Raw genomic sequence first — 15712 nt, forward strand, 5'->3', positions numbered from 1 at the left:
ATTGGTCTATGCCTTGTTTCTGCCATACTATTTTCCAGTTTTCTCAGCAGTTTTTGTCAAATAGTGAGTTTTTATCCCCCAAAGTGGAGTCTTTGTTTATCAAACAGTAGATTACTATAATCATTTGCTACTGTGTCTTGTGTACCTAACCTATTTCACTGATCCACCACTCTATTTCTTAGCCAGTAACTGATTGTTTTGATAACTGCCACTTCATAATACTGTTTGAATTCTGTATGACTTGACCACCTTCTTTCCCATTTTCTTTCATTGACTTTCTTGATTTTTCTTGACCTTTTGTTCTTCCAGATCAATTTTGTTATTATTTTTTCTAGCTCTATAAAATAATTTTTGGTAGTTTAATTGGTATGGCACTGAATAAGTAAATAAATTTAGGTAGAATTGTTATTTTTATTATATTAGCTCAGCCTAACCATGAGCAATTTATATTTTTCAAATTGTTTAGATCTGACTTTATTTGTGTGAAAAATGTTTTGTAATTGTGTTCATATAGTCCCTGGGTTTTCTTGTCAAGTAGTCTCCCAAATACTTTATATTGTCTACAGTTATTTTAAATGGAATTTCTCTTTCTATTTCTTCTTGTTGAGCTTTGTTGGTAATACATAGAAATGCTAATGATTTATATGGGTTTATTTTATATCTAACAACTTTGCTAAAGTTGTTAATTATTTCAAGTAGGTTTTCAGTTGATTCTCTAGGATTCTCTAAGTATACCATCATATCACCTTCAAAGAATGATAGTTTCATTTTCTCATTGCTGCCCTAGTCTTATTCCTTCATTTTCTTTTTCTTCTGTCTTTGTAAAAGCTAACATTTCTAGTACAATATTGAATAATAGTAGTGATAACAGGCATCCTTCTTTCACCCCTGATCTTATTGGGAAGGCTTCTATCTTATCCCCTTTTTAGATAATGTTTGTTAATTGTTTTAGAGAGATGCCACTTATCATTTTAAGGAAAGCTCCATTTATTTCTATACTCTCTAGCATTTTTAATAGGAACAGGTCCTGTGTTTTATCAAAGCTTTTTTCTGCATCTATTGAGGTAATTGTATGATTTCTGTTGGTTTTATTTTTTTATGTAGTCTATTATGCTAATAGTTTTCTTAATATTGAACCAACCCTCAATTCCTGGTATAAATGTTATTTATAGTGTTATAGTGTATTATCCTCATGATAAATAGCTCTGTTTTGATTATATTTTATTTAAAATTTTTGCATCAATACTCATTAGGGAAAATGGCTTGTAATCCTTCCCCCCCCTCCCCCCTTTTGGCTCTTCCTGGTTTACATCAGCACCATATTTGTGTCATAAAAGTAATTTGGTACAACTCCTTTGCCTATTTTTCCAAATGGTTTATATAATATTGGAATAAATTATTCTTTAAATGTTTCATAGAATTCACTTATAAATCCATGTGGTCCTGGAGATTTTTCTTAGGGAGTTCATTGATGGCCTGTTCAATTTCTTCTTTTTTTTTTTTAAAATGGGGTTAAGTGTTTTATTTCCTCTTCTGTTAATCTGGGCTATTTCTATTTTTGTAAATATTTATCCATTTTACTTAGATTGTCTGATTCATTGGCATATAATTGGGCAATATAGCTCCTAATTATTGCTTTATTTTTCTCTTCATTGGTGGTGAATTCACCCTTTTCATTTTTGATACTGCTAATTTGGTTTTCTTCTTTTTAATCAAATTAACCAAAGATTGTAGTAGTAATGAAATTTGGAGATCCTTGTATTGCCAATCTAAGAGGTATTTAGCACCTAGTTTCAAATTAAGGCTCTGTTAAAGAAACAGAAGGTATGACCCCTTCTTGCTGACATAACAGGAAGGGGCTGACCAGGGAACCCCTGTTGCTGGCATGATAGGAAGGGGCTGAACAGGGAGAAGCTAATACCATATATAAGGAAGAGCATAAGCTGGACAGTTAGATTTTCCTGGGGTAAGCATCGTGGAGGCAGGGCAGCTGCTGCTGGACTGATGACTGAACTGAGAATTGAGAAAAACCGAGAAGAGGAATGAGAATTGAGAACTGAGACAGAATTCCTTGGAGCAAGCTATGTGGAGGCTGGATAAAGTGATTTTGATTTTGAGAATGGAGCTTATGGTGCTGAGGACTTCCAAGGGCCAGATGGAGCTGCTGAGGATTTCTGAGGGCCAGTTGGAACTGCCAAATACTGAGGAAGCACGACTGTGGTGCTGGTACTTTGTAAAAATGTTGTTGTGACTTTGTTAATGTGCATGAATGTTCTTGTGGCTTTGTTAAGCCTTGTCTTCCTAGGAACAGACTGTGAAGGATTTCAGATCAACTGGACACTGTGAGCTTCACTGTGCAGCAGGAACTGTATGGAGAGCTGGATGAAGAACTGGGAGCTGTCTGCCTTTGAACTTAGGTGACAGTTTAGTGGATTCAGGTAGGTGCTACCTGCCTCAAGTCAAAATGAAAAGACCTCTCTGTGGATACTGGGTAGTGATGATGAATTTGTTTGAGTAGTGACTGATGAAATTGTAATTTAATTGCACTCCATGGGTGGAGGGTTTTGACTTTTGTACTTTGTGTCCCTTAAGGAGGCAAGGATGATTGAGTTACTAAATGATTTCACTTTGTTGAAAACTATGTGACCACTTTGGTGAAAACTATATGGCCATTTTAGTGATAAGTTGTTGAGTTGTGACATGGTGAATGCTGCATGTTGATTTTCTGTGATAAGTTGTAATATTGTGAATGATGTACCTTTATTTTCTGTGAATGTTTTGCTCTGATTTGTTATTGAATAAATAGCGTTCACTATGCTATGTAATCAGAACCTCTAAAGCTATTCACAGCAGCTGTCCTCTGGAAAGCTGCTCATGCTTGGCTTTACAGAGGCTTATCTATTTTATTGTTTTTTTCCCCCATAAAACTAGCTCTTAGTTTTATTTATTAGTTCAATAGTCTTATTACTTTCAATTGTATTAATGTCTCCTTTGATTTTCAGAATCTCTAATTTGGTGTTTAATTGGGGTTTCTAATTTGTTCTTTTTTTTAGCTTTTTAAATTGCATGCCCAATTCATTGATCTGCCCTTTCTCTATTTTATTCATGTAAGCATTTATAGATACAAAATTTTCCCCAAAGTACTGCTTTGGCTGCATCCCATAATTTTTGGTATGTTGTCTCATTATTGTCATTCTTTGGAATGAAATTATTGATTGTTTCTATGATTAGTTGCTTGACTCACTCATCCTTTAGGATTAGATTATTTAGTTTCCAATTAATTTTGATTTATCTTTTCATGACCTTTTATTACATGTAATTTTATTGCATTATAATTTGAAAAGGATGTATTTAATATTTCTGCTTTTCCACATTTGATTGTGAGATTTTTATGCTCTAATACATGGTCAATTTTTGTCTAGGTTCCATGTGCCACTGAGAAAAAGTGTATCCCTTTCTGACCCCACTCAATTTTCTCCAGAGGTCTATCATATCTAACTTTTCTAAAATTCTCTTCACCTTCTTTACTTCTTCCTTGTTTATTTTATAGTTAGATTTATTTGGTTCTGAGAGGGGGAGGTTGAGGCCCCCCTCTAGTATAGTTTTGCTGTCTGTTTCTTCCTGTAACTCATTTAACTTCTCTAAGAATCTGCATGCTATACCACTTGGTGCATATATGTTTAGTATTTATATTACTCCATTGTTTATTTTACCTTTTAGTAAGATGTAGTTTCCTTCCTTGTCTCTTTTTGTTTGTTTGTTTGTTTTGGGTTTTTTTTTTGGAGGGCAATTGGGGTTAAGTGACTTGCCCAAGGTCACACAGCTAGTAAGTGCTAAGTGTTTAAGGCCAGATTTGAACTCAGGTCTGCCTGACTCCATGGCCAGTGCTCTATTCACTGCGCCACCTAGCTGCCCCATCTTCCTTGTCTCTTTTAAGTAGGTCTATTTTTGCTTTTGCTTTGTTTGAAATCAGAATTACTACCCCTGCTTTTTTTTTTTCTTACTTCAACTGAAGCATAATAGATTTAGCTCCAGCATTTTACCTTTACTCTGTGTGTGTCTCTCTGTTTCTAATGTGTTTGTTGTAAACAACATATTGTAGGATTCTGGCTTTTAGTCCACTCTATTATTCACTTTCATTTTATGGAAAAGTGTATCCCATTCACATTCACAGTTATGATTACTGTGTATTTCCCCCAATGCTATTTTCTCCCCTTTATATACTTTTTTCTCTCCTTTAACCCTGTCCCTACTCATCAGTGTTTTGTTTCTGACCACCACCTCCCCCAATCTGTCCTTACTTCTATCAGCTCCCTCCTCTCCTTTTTCTTTCCCCTTTTCCCTTCAACTTTCCTATAGGGTAGGTTAGATTTCTCTACCCAACTGAGTGTGTATGTTATTCCCTCTTTGAGCCAAATCCAATGAGAGTAAGGTTCAAACAGTGCTCTCCCCCTCCCTTCTTTCCCTCTACTATAATAGGTCTTTCATGTCTCTTCATGTGATATAATTTACCCCATTCTGGTCCCCCCTTCCTCTTATCCCAGTACCATGATTTTTCACCTCTTAAATATTTTTTATCATCACATAAAAGTCAACTTATACCTACACCCTCTGTCTTAGTATACTCCTTCTAATTGCCCTAATAGAGATATAGTTCTTAAGAGTTACAAGTATCATCTTCCTACATAGGGATGTAAACAGTTAAAATAAAAAAGTTAAAAATTTATTGAATAACATGTTATTTTTCCTTTACTGTTTAACTTTTTAGGCTTCTCTTGAATCTTGTATTTGAAAATCAAAATTTCTGTTCAGCTCTGGACTTTTCATCAGGAATGTTTGCAAGTGCCTCATTTCATTGATTGTCCATCTTTTCCCCTGAAAGATTATACTCAATTTTGCTTGGTAGTTGATTCTTGGTTGTAATGCAAGCTCCCTTGTCTTCAAAAATATCATATTCTAAGCCCTCTGATTCTTTAATGTAGAAGTTGCTAAATGCTGTGTAATCCTAACTGTGACTCCTTGATATTTGAATTATTTCTTTCTGGATGCTTGAAATATTTTCTCCTTGACTTGGTACTTCTGGAATTTGGCTACAATATTCCTGGAAGTTTTCATTTTGGGATCTCTTTCAGGAGGTGATCAGTGGATTCTTTCAGTGACTATTTTACCTACTGGTTCTAGGATATCAAGGCAGTTTTCCTTGATAATTTCTTAAAAGGTACTTTCCAGGATCTTTTTTTGATCATAGTTGTCAATTCAATAAATCTTAAATTATCTCTCCTGGATCTATTTTCCAGGTCAGTTGTTTTTCCAGTGAGATAGTTTTCATTTTCTTCTTTTTTTTTCATTCTTTTGATTTTGTTTGACTGGTTGTTGATTCCTCCTAGAGTCATTAGTTTTTACTTCTCCAAATATAATTTTAAGGCATTATTTTTTTCAGTTAATGTTTGTACCTCCTTTTCCATTCAACCAATTCTACTTTTAAAGGAGTTGTTTTCTTCAGTGGATTTTTTCCATTTATTTTATTCTAACTTTTAAGGAGTTGTTTTCTTCAGTCAACTTTTCTGCTTTCTTTTCCAAACTGTTGGCTTTTTTTTCATAATTCTCTTGAATAACTCTCATCTCTTTCTCCAATTTTTGTCCTACCTCTTTTGTTTGATTTTAAAATTTTTTTGAGTTCTTCCAGGAGTATTTTTTGGACTTGAGACCAATTCATATTCTCCTTTGAAGGTTCACATGTAGGTACTTTGACATTGTTGTCTTCTTCTGAGTTTGAATCTTTCCTGTCACCATAGTAGCTTTCCATGGTCAGGGATCTTTTTTGTTTTTTGCTCATGTTTTAAAAATTGAGCTCTTTTCCTGGGGTACAGGGAGGACTGTCCCAAACTTCTTGCACTGGGGGCCAGGAGCCTGGTCACTGGCTATCTGTACTAGGGCCTCTGGGACAGGTGAATTGTCCACTGGACTAGGGTAGGCCCAGCCTAGTTGTACCTATTGTGTCCTGGGTTCTGGGACTAGCAATTTGCCTGCTATGCTGGGACTGGAGGACTCACTGCTGTCCTGCTGTGCCTCTGGCCTGCTGATCTAGAATCACAGGGACTTGATCACTGATCTGTGCTGTGGCTAAGAGCCTCCCACTGACATGCCTGCACACTGTCTGCATTGGGATGTGCTCCTCTTTTACCTAAGTGAGAAAAACCTTTTTTGAGGTCCTTCTATGTTATCTTGGGCTGAAAAATCATTTTAGTCAATCTTTTTGTGGATTCTGTTTCTCCAGAATTCTTTTAGATGTTCTATTTAATGTTGTTTCTGAGGGAAATTGGGGAGAGTTCAGGCAGTTTCCTGGCTTCTCTCTGACATCTTGGCTCTGCCACCTGCCTCAGGTATTTCTTGACTGTGCAACACTGGACAAGTCATCTGACTTCCCAGAACCTGTTTCCTCATCTATGAAATAAGAATAATGATGGATAACCTATGAGATTTTCATGAAGATTAAATGAAATAATGAGGATAAAGTATGTTGGAAACCTAAAATGGCTACACAAATGTGAGCTATTATTATTAACATAGAGGTTTCCAGATCTCATCAAGATTTTGGTCTACAATTCACAGATGAATAGTGACTTCTGCTTTCCTCTTTATTCTTCCTCACTCCAAAAGAATCATCTCTTTCTTTGTAATAGTCCCATTTGAAGGCAACTTTCAGAGGGCATCATGGTGAGCTTTGTACAACATAGGTGCTTAATGCTTGCTGATTGTTTTACTCTTCTCTACCCAGCAAGATTATTGACTTCTTGAACATATTTTACACTTTGTCAGTGGCTCTAATAATCCCTAAACTGAGGGCTAGTCACATAATAGGTATACAATTGCTATTTGAGTGATCTAATTTCTAATGATCATTAGAAATTTTGCTAACTTTGCTTAATGTAGGCCACATCTGCACCAAGACATGTCTTGGGACTGATTAAAAGTACTTTGAGTTCCTTGGAGAAAATGCACATACAACAAATAGAAGGTGGTTGCTAACAGAGTTCTCAAGAAGGAACTGTGATTATAGGTATTCATGGAAAGACTCTGGTGTAGCTAGAGTGCTGGACTTGCAGTGAGGAGGACCGAGGTTCAAATTCCACCTCCATCATTGGCTGTGTGACCCTGGACAAGTAGATTAACTTCTCTGAGCCTCATCTTCATCTGCAAAGTTGGAATAATGAAAGTACCTAACTCCCAGGGTTATTGTCAAGGTCAAAGAAGATGATGTTTGTCAAATATTTTCAAACCTTAAAACACTATATATGTCAGCTGGTAAGATTTTCTTGACATTCAGTGAGAGTACTCAAATCTGATCATTTACTGAGCAGAAGTTAATTAAAAACAAAACAAAATCAGAAACCATAGCATGATCTGCTTGTAAGGAATTTAAATCTTCAGATTGATAGAAGGAGCTGAACTGGGAGAGGTAGGAATTTTCTCATCTTATGTTTTTCTGCTTTCTGTGACCACTTGCCTTGGGGAAATGACATTGGGTTGAAGATGGCATATTCCAAGGGGTTTCCACAAATGAGTATTTTGTTTTTTTTTCTTTTTTCTTTACTCAGTTGCTAATTTATCAATAGTGCAACTAATATCATAATAGCAGCTTAGTTCACATTACAATTGACTTTTGATTGGGTATATCTTATTGTTATCTAAAATTCTTGAAAGGATATGTTTTAAAATGCTTAAAGTCTGTTTGGTTGCTGTGGCAACCAAGCCAAGCTCCAGAAAATGACCCTCCCTGGCTGCAAATTTACAGAAGAAGGAGAAGGTAATTAGGCCCAGTCTCCACTTTTCAAAGTTGTTCATAAGCAACTAGGAGGATTGTAGAGGGTGATGACTGTATGCATTTAAAGAAGCCTTAGACATCATTGTCATTTTCAGCTGAAATGCACAAGGGTTTCCAATATGTAGGCTGCTCAGGCTGAATGAGAGTAGCATTACAGTTTTTAATGGCAGGTATCAATTCATCAGCAAACCCCAATGAAGTGCTTACTATGGGCTAGTGCTGAGGTTACAGAGAAAGGCAAAAACATGGCATCTGTCTTTAAGGAACGCCTATTCTAATACAAGAAACCACATGCAAAACCTGTATCAAGCAAATTAGATACACAGAAGGGACAGACATGTGGTTGTACAGTTCAATTATCTGTCTTCACAGGCTCATAGATTTGGAGCTCCAATGGTTCTGAGAGGCCAGCTCATCCAATCCCCTCATGTTATGGATGAGCCGACTGAGGTCCAAAGGAAGAGGTGATTTGGGTAGGTTACAGTGGTGGTAAATAGCAAAACCTGGATTAGCAGCCGGGTTTTCTGACTCCAGAACCAGTGACCTTTCCATTGAACCACAAAGGTGGGTCATTTATTGCAAAACTGTATTCACTTGGCTCCCAAGGCAAAGGACAATTGAATGCAAATCAGTTGAAAAGTGTACAGAGGAACCCAACCAGGCCTGGAGACCGTGTCATACCAGAGACAGATGAAGGAATTGGGGATGTTGAAATCCAGAGGGGACATGATAGCTGTCTTCAATTCTGTCATGCAGAAGACAAGGTGGTTACCATGGGAGAAGACTTGTTCTGTGTTGCCTCACTGGAAAGAACTGGAACAATGCATAGAAGTTCCAAAAAGGAAATTTTAGGCTTGACATCAGGAAAAAAAACCCAACACAATTTCCCTTTATGGCTGTAGCTATCTCAGAGTGGAATAGGATGCCTTGAGAGACAGTAAGTTACCCCTCCTTGGAGGCTTGGATAGCTCTTATAAAACATGAGTTAGCCCAACACTCTCATTTTACATGTAAGGAAACTGAGGCCCAGGTTGGTCTAAATAACTTAATGTCACACAGGTTGTTAAGTGTTCAGGATGAGATTTAAATCACTCTTATTCCCTCCTCCCCACCCCCTTTTAACATCTGGCAGATATGGCGGCTGTTCACATATGCATTGAATGCATTGGACTTGTGGCTGCTGAGACAAACACATTGAATTGGTGGCTTCTCACATATTCAGGGAACATACTGGATTGGTAGCTTCTCACATATTCAATGAACACATTGGATTGGTGGCTTCTCACATTTTCAGTGAGCCCATTGGATTGGTGGCATATTTAGTAAACACATTGGGTTGGTGACTGTTCACATGTTCAGGGAACATATTGGATTGGTTCTAAAGGCCATGATAACCTCTTTGGCTTTGCTTCTCTGAGATCAGATGACCAAACGGCTTTCATGGGATTGAATTTTTTTGAACTTGATACTCATCTTGAGAGTTTGTAAATTCTTAGGTTCCACAGTTGGTGATGACTTGGAAGCAAGAGGAGTTTCCTATAAGACATTTCTAAAAATAGAAGATGATAAGAGCAAGGATACCCAAGTCATTTCCAAGCCAGAAGACATAGACCTTGAGGTAGATGTTCAGAAAATGCAGTGCAAAGATAAATTTGGAAAATCTATTTACCATTATCACAACATGTTTTATGTTTCCATGCTTTAAGTAGCAACCTTTCCCTAAAGAGAATAAAAGGAATTATGTGTTATTGTATCATATAAGTCTTTGTCAATGCATGCTCATGAGTCTTTTGTGTTTTAATCATTTCCTTTGTGTGGAAAAAATAAATAGCTGTCTTATATTGACTTACCTGAGAAGGGATTCTATTGATCCCATTTGGGGAGACCCCAGACATGAGCCACACTTAAAGTTTTAAGTGATTTTCCCTGGGACTCCAGAGTGGGTTGCAAAGAACCAGAGACAACAAGACAAGAGCCTGATCTCTCTTGTTGGAGGCTAGGTTCCCCCCAGCACTAAATTTTGTCTCCATGAGTCTAGAGCTGCTGGTGCCCCTTAATGGGAAATATGTAGCAGTTTTCATTATACTGATTGACAAAACAACAAGGTAGTCTAATACGTCTTTGTATTAATGTATAAGATTGATTTAGCTAGGTCTAGATGCTACAGTTGGTATATATTGAATACTGTTTGGGAATATTATCCTTCTTCCTCATATAAAAAATACATATTGCCATATTTGAGCTGATGGTATGTCATCATTTATAGAGACTGGAAATTCAGTGAAACCCTTAAGGTTCATTTACACCAAGGGCCTTGAATGCAAACATGCTGTTTAAAAAATAGTTTAGGCAAATCTGATGCAAATGACCAGAAAGCTTCAAGAATATCATTGCTGTATACATCTGAAGGACTAAATATTCAGGTTTCACTAGGTATGGTGGTATTCCATCCTACTGAGGAGATTAAGGCTGGTGGAGCCTTTGATTCTGAGAGTTCTGAGTTGCAGTAGGGCTACAGATGATTGGGTGTCCACATAAAGTTTGGCATCAATATGAAGAACCCTCAAGAGTGGCTGGGGTGGGTGGGTAGGGCACCAGGGTGCCTAAAAATAGCACAATGGTATAATGAAGGTCAAATCTTCCACATTGATCAGTAGTGAGATTAGGCCCATGAGAAGCTGCTGTACTTTCAACCTAGGGGAAGGGTTAGATAAGAAAAGGCCAAGTCTCAAAAGAAAAAAAATCAAATTTCAACATATTGACAGTGGTGGAGAAGAGGACCTACTATGGAACCTAATGAAAGAGAATCTCATTATATTTCCTTGAGAAGCTTCTCATTCATGGTTCCTAGGACCCTAACTCTGGGCACAATTGTGAGCTTTGGGAATGACTTGAAATACACAGACCAAACATTAATACTTCAAAGAATTATGATTTAATTTGTGCTCATGCTGTCCACTGACATTAATTATGGACCTTCTATGGTTTGGTAGGTGGTCTCTGACATTTGATGTTGACAAAAATAAATCCTCCTGTAAACAAGATGGTGATGAACCTCTCTGAACTTAGATAAACTGGGCCTTAAGCATTCCCAACTTGTTTAGAGCTGTACCGCCTCCCCTCCTCCCTGCCCAGCCCCTACTCAATGAACTCCAGTGGTTCCTCATGACTTCAGTGATCCCATAAAAACTCTGGCATTTAAGCCTTTCACAGTCTGGCTACAACCTCCTTTTCCAACCTGACTATAAATTACTTCCCACGATGACCTCAACAGTCTGGTCAAATTAGCCTTCTTATTATTCCTTACATACAATTCTCCATCTCTATCCCTGTGCCTTCTTGTGGGCCATCCCCCATAACTGGGACGTACTTCCTTATCATCTCTGCTTCTTAGAATTCCTGGATTCCTTCAAAGGTCAGTTGAAGTCCCAACCTTTTACATGAAACCTTTCCTGATACCTCTTGCTTAGTGCTTCCCCACCAAAATGCCCTATATTTATATTGTATTTATGGATATTTAATTCTTACTTAAATATATTAAAATTTTAATGTATTTTTGCATATGTATAATAATATACATATTATAATATATGCATATAATCCTATGCAATAATATGTCATATAATAATATTTTTAACTAATTTGTAAGCTATATTTATTATATTCATTATTTAATATTAGATTTATTTTGTATTTATCTATATGTTTATCTCTACATATATGGGCATGTGCACACATAAACATACACACACACATATATTCCTATGACATTAGAGATGGGAAAACAACCAGACATCTTCTTTTTAAAAGTCACAGTCCTTGGCCATCTTGGCAAGCTGCACTGATATGGGTGAGTTAAAGTCTCAGATGGTTGATACACTAAGTATGAAGCATGACAAAGAGTTAGTGAAGCTTGGAGGGCCACCTCTAGGGGTGTTTCCCAAGGAGTTCACAATGACAGTAGGGAAGTTTTGTGTCATCTTGAACTTTATTTCCAGGCCACTACATGTTATTGAGACCATTCCAAAGTTTGTCAAGTCAAATGATTGCTGTCTACTTTCAGTTATTCATGTTGATGCAAGTGATGCTGACAAAAAAAATCTGGCAAGCATTGCTAAGGATTATGGCATTTTGGACAAGAAGCCAAAGACCTTTGGGGTACTGGTGATATTTCCATCACTGCTTGCCATTGAAGGTAAGGATTCTGAAAAAGAAAGGGAGATAGGGGAAGTGAACTCCTGATTTAGAAGGTGGTCTCTGAAAATGGGCTTCAGGGGAGGTATGGCTAGCGAGACGTTCATTTGGAAATACCTAGAGTTTCAATAAGAATGAATTGAATTCAATGTGAATTGAAATATGATATGGTTGCCGAAAAAAGCAATGTGATCTTGGCTACATTCCAAGAAACATTTTCCATGACTCAGTGCAGTACTTGGCATGTAGTAAGTGCTTAATAAGTGCTTATTTACTGATTTACTATGGAGGTGGTATTCCTAGTGTATCTTGTTCTTCTCAGACCACATCTAAAGTTTTAGGTCCTGTTATTGGCACCATTCTGGTTGGAGAACATAAGAGAGTGGGTGAAAAAGTGGTAAAGGACCTCAAAGATTCTTCTGGGAAAGGATCAATTGAAGGCATTAGAGATGATTGGGTAGTGGAATAAAAGACTTCAAGGAGGACATGAGAGCTTTCTCTAAGCTGTCAAAAAATGGAAAAGGGTGGTGATGATGATGATGGTGATAGAAATAACTGTCATTGATATAGTCCTTTAAACTTTACAAAATACTCACCATAATCTCCTTAAATTTACAACAACCTGTGTGATAAGTAATAATGATGAATATTTATACAATGGCTTAATTTTCATGACAAACTTGTGATATAGGTGCAAGTATTATTTCATGGATGAGAAAACTGAAGGTGGGTAACACAGATCATAAGTGATTAAGTCAGGATCTGAACTTAGGTCTTCCTGACTCCAAGTCTAGAGCTCTGTCCATTGCACCATCTAGTAACTTTGGGTACTTTGATACTTTATGGATCTGTCATCTCACCAATGTGGGGACTCTAATGGTGCAGATTGAAATTCACCCATCCCTTCTTATTTAGTGGGACCATTATACCTCTCTTCCTGTAAATTTCCTGTGAGGATTCTAATTATTGGTAGATAGGTAGGTAACCTGTATTTCCTCTTTAATTCTGGACCCAAATTCATTATCTCTTTGCAGTGCTTGTTCAAGGTATAGGAATTTCTATATCAACTGTATAGGTTATTCATCCAGTTGTATACCATAGTCTGGACAATAGACATTCTTTATCTACTTGGTTTTTCCAATATGGATAGTTAGGTCAAACTTTTTTTAAGTAATTATATAGAGGTATAGTGGATAGAAGATTGGACTTAGAAAGTCAGGAAGGCTTGAGATTGATTCCTGCCTCGGACACTTACTAATACATGACCCTGGTAAACCATGTTACTTTTCTGTGCCTCAGTTTCCTCACCTATGAAATAAGGGAATTGGACTCTATGGTCTTTTCTAGCTCTAAATCTATGGTTCTATGAGGAGTAATGACTGAACCTGCAATTTCATTGTTATAGCAAATTCCCAGAAGAAAAATTGCTTCCACCAGCACTGGTTTGCATCTTTCCAAGTTATAGCCTCAAAGACTTTCCAAGCACTGAATGGGTAAGTGACTTCCCCTTGGTCCCACAGCCATTGTGTGTCAGAGACAAGACTTGACTTGACTTCTTCCTGGCTCCAGGGACAGCTCTCCCCCTGTCAGGCCATATGGTCTTTTCTGTGCAGGTACAGAGGGAAAACTTCCATATAGCCAAGCCATGTAAGTCCTGGAGCTTAATGACTAGAGGATAGAAGGATGAGAATCAAAACCAGGAACCATGCTAAATTCTAAGGGTATATCAAGAGATGAACTTCAATGTCGGGCTGCTATTGAGCTTAACAAAGAGCTCTTGCTGTCTTGCTAATTCTTGAGTATGTATAGAATATGAGTATGTACTGCCAACCCCTGACTCTTCAGCTTCCTCTGAATTCCCTTCCATTTGAAAGCTCTCTATTAGAAGGTAAGCTTCCTGTAGGCAGGAGGTGTTCCATTTTTGTCATTGTGCTCCCCACCACCCTAATTGTTTTCCATAGCAATGGATTACTCTAACTCATGGTGGATAGCACTTTAAGTTTTGTTTTAGTTTTTGAGATTTGCATCTCCTTATCTAGCTCAAGCTAAATATACAGTGACCATGGACAAATCTCATAGCTAATTGGCATGGAAACTTTGACCTGTTCCGTCTCCCACCTGAGCCAGTTCACCCTTGCTTAGACAACCTGATAGCCTCCTTCTCCTAGGTGCTCACTTTAATGATTCCAGTGGATATGATCAGTTTTAGCCTTACTGACTCTCAGAACTCCTGAACCATAACAATCCACTAGCTTCAGCCTCTACAGTAGCAGGGATTATGGGCATATGGCACCAGTTGGGCTATAATGCTTCAAGTTTTGCAAAGCACTTCACATATCTTAGTTAAGCCTCCCCCAAATTCATTGAAGTAGATAACTATTGTGATTCTTATTCTATAGAGGAGAAAATTGCATCTGAAAGAGGGTAAAAGACTTGCCCAGAATAATATAGTTAGTAAATGTCTATGAGGTAGAGAGTTGGGTTTAAAAGTTGGCTTTAGTTTGTTGATATATTCCTTTCATGGCTTAAATGAACATGTAAACCAGGGAACATTTGTTAAGTCTGTGGCTATTTAGTGGGTATTACACAATGACTTGTTAGTATTGAAAAATTCAGGTGTCTAGTAAATGTCCTTAAGCTTCAACACAAATCCTAAATGAAGTCAATAAAAGGAGACAGAACAATAATATCCCTAGAGAAGACACGGGGGTTTCCAGGACTTTATAGAAATCTACTTTCTTGACTCCTATCTAGGTAGGTATATGAAATTCACACTTCATTTCTACACCTATGAGGAAATGTGCATCTATAATTTTTTTCTCTCTTTGCCTTTGTCATGGGAAAATGTTCTCTCTCTGTGCAGAACACACACACACATATGCACACATACAGACTTATAGTCATATATGTATATCATATATATAATTTTTTACAGCTGTTCTCTAGTTGCTAATATAATTCTGTGGGATATGTGTAAATAGACATGAGCAAACTGTCTAAGAGTTATTCAGCTAGTCAGTAAACCATGTAATCTGTTGGTTCAGAGACAGCAGTTAATAGAGTGAGATATTTGCTCTCTGATCAGTGCAGTCTGTGTAGCATCTAGGCTCCAAAAGTCAATTTGTGTCCTGTTGGGGCATGCCACATCACACTATATTATCACATTGAGGATAGGAAATTTGGATAATGAATATATGATTTTGAAGAAAAAAAACTATTTAGTAGATCCGATATCTATGAAATGGAGTTCTTCAACTAAGCTTTGACTTCATCCTTGGATAATTTGTTACTTTTAATGCATTTCATTACTGTTTTCTCTTTTAACAATGTAAGTTAGAAATAACCTTGCTAATTAACAGCTATTTTTAGCTTGATGACATGATACAGTGAAGATAGATACAGAACATTCCTCCACTTTGGAAACACAAGTAAGTTACCTTTCTTCTCTCTAAAGGGAAGGCAAAGAGTTGAAATTAAAGTTAAAGGTAGTCCCTTTACCCCACATAGATAGAGAGCACTGATTTTGTACAGCCAGAGATGACTGATCCTGATTGGAGGAGGACCCATTTGATCCAAGGTCAGATAGTCAGTAACATAGCTGTAATTTGTGATTGCTGAGTGACAGGCACAACACACCATAAATGAACTCTTCTCCTTTTCTTCAGTCTTGCATGGTGGCAGAGAAAACGGACA

Source organism: Petaurus breviceps, unplaced genomic scaffold (genome assembly GCF_028583685.1).
Source record: "Petaurus breviceps papuanus isolate PSGF00001 unplaced genomic scaffold, PetGlider_PUasm1.0 209, whole genome shotgun sequence".
Lineage (NCBI taxonomy): Eukaryota > Metazoa > Chordata > Mammalia > Diprotodontia > Petauridae > Petaurus > Petaurus breviceps.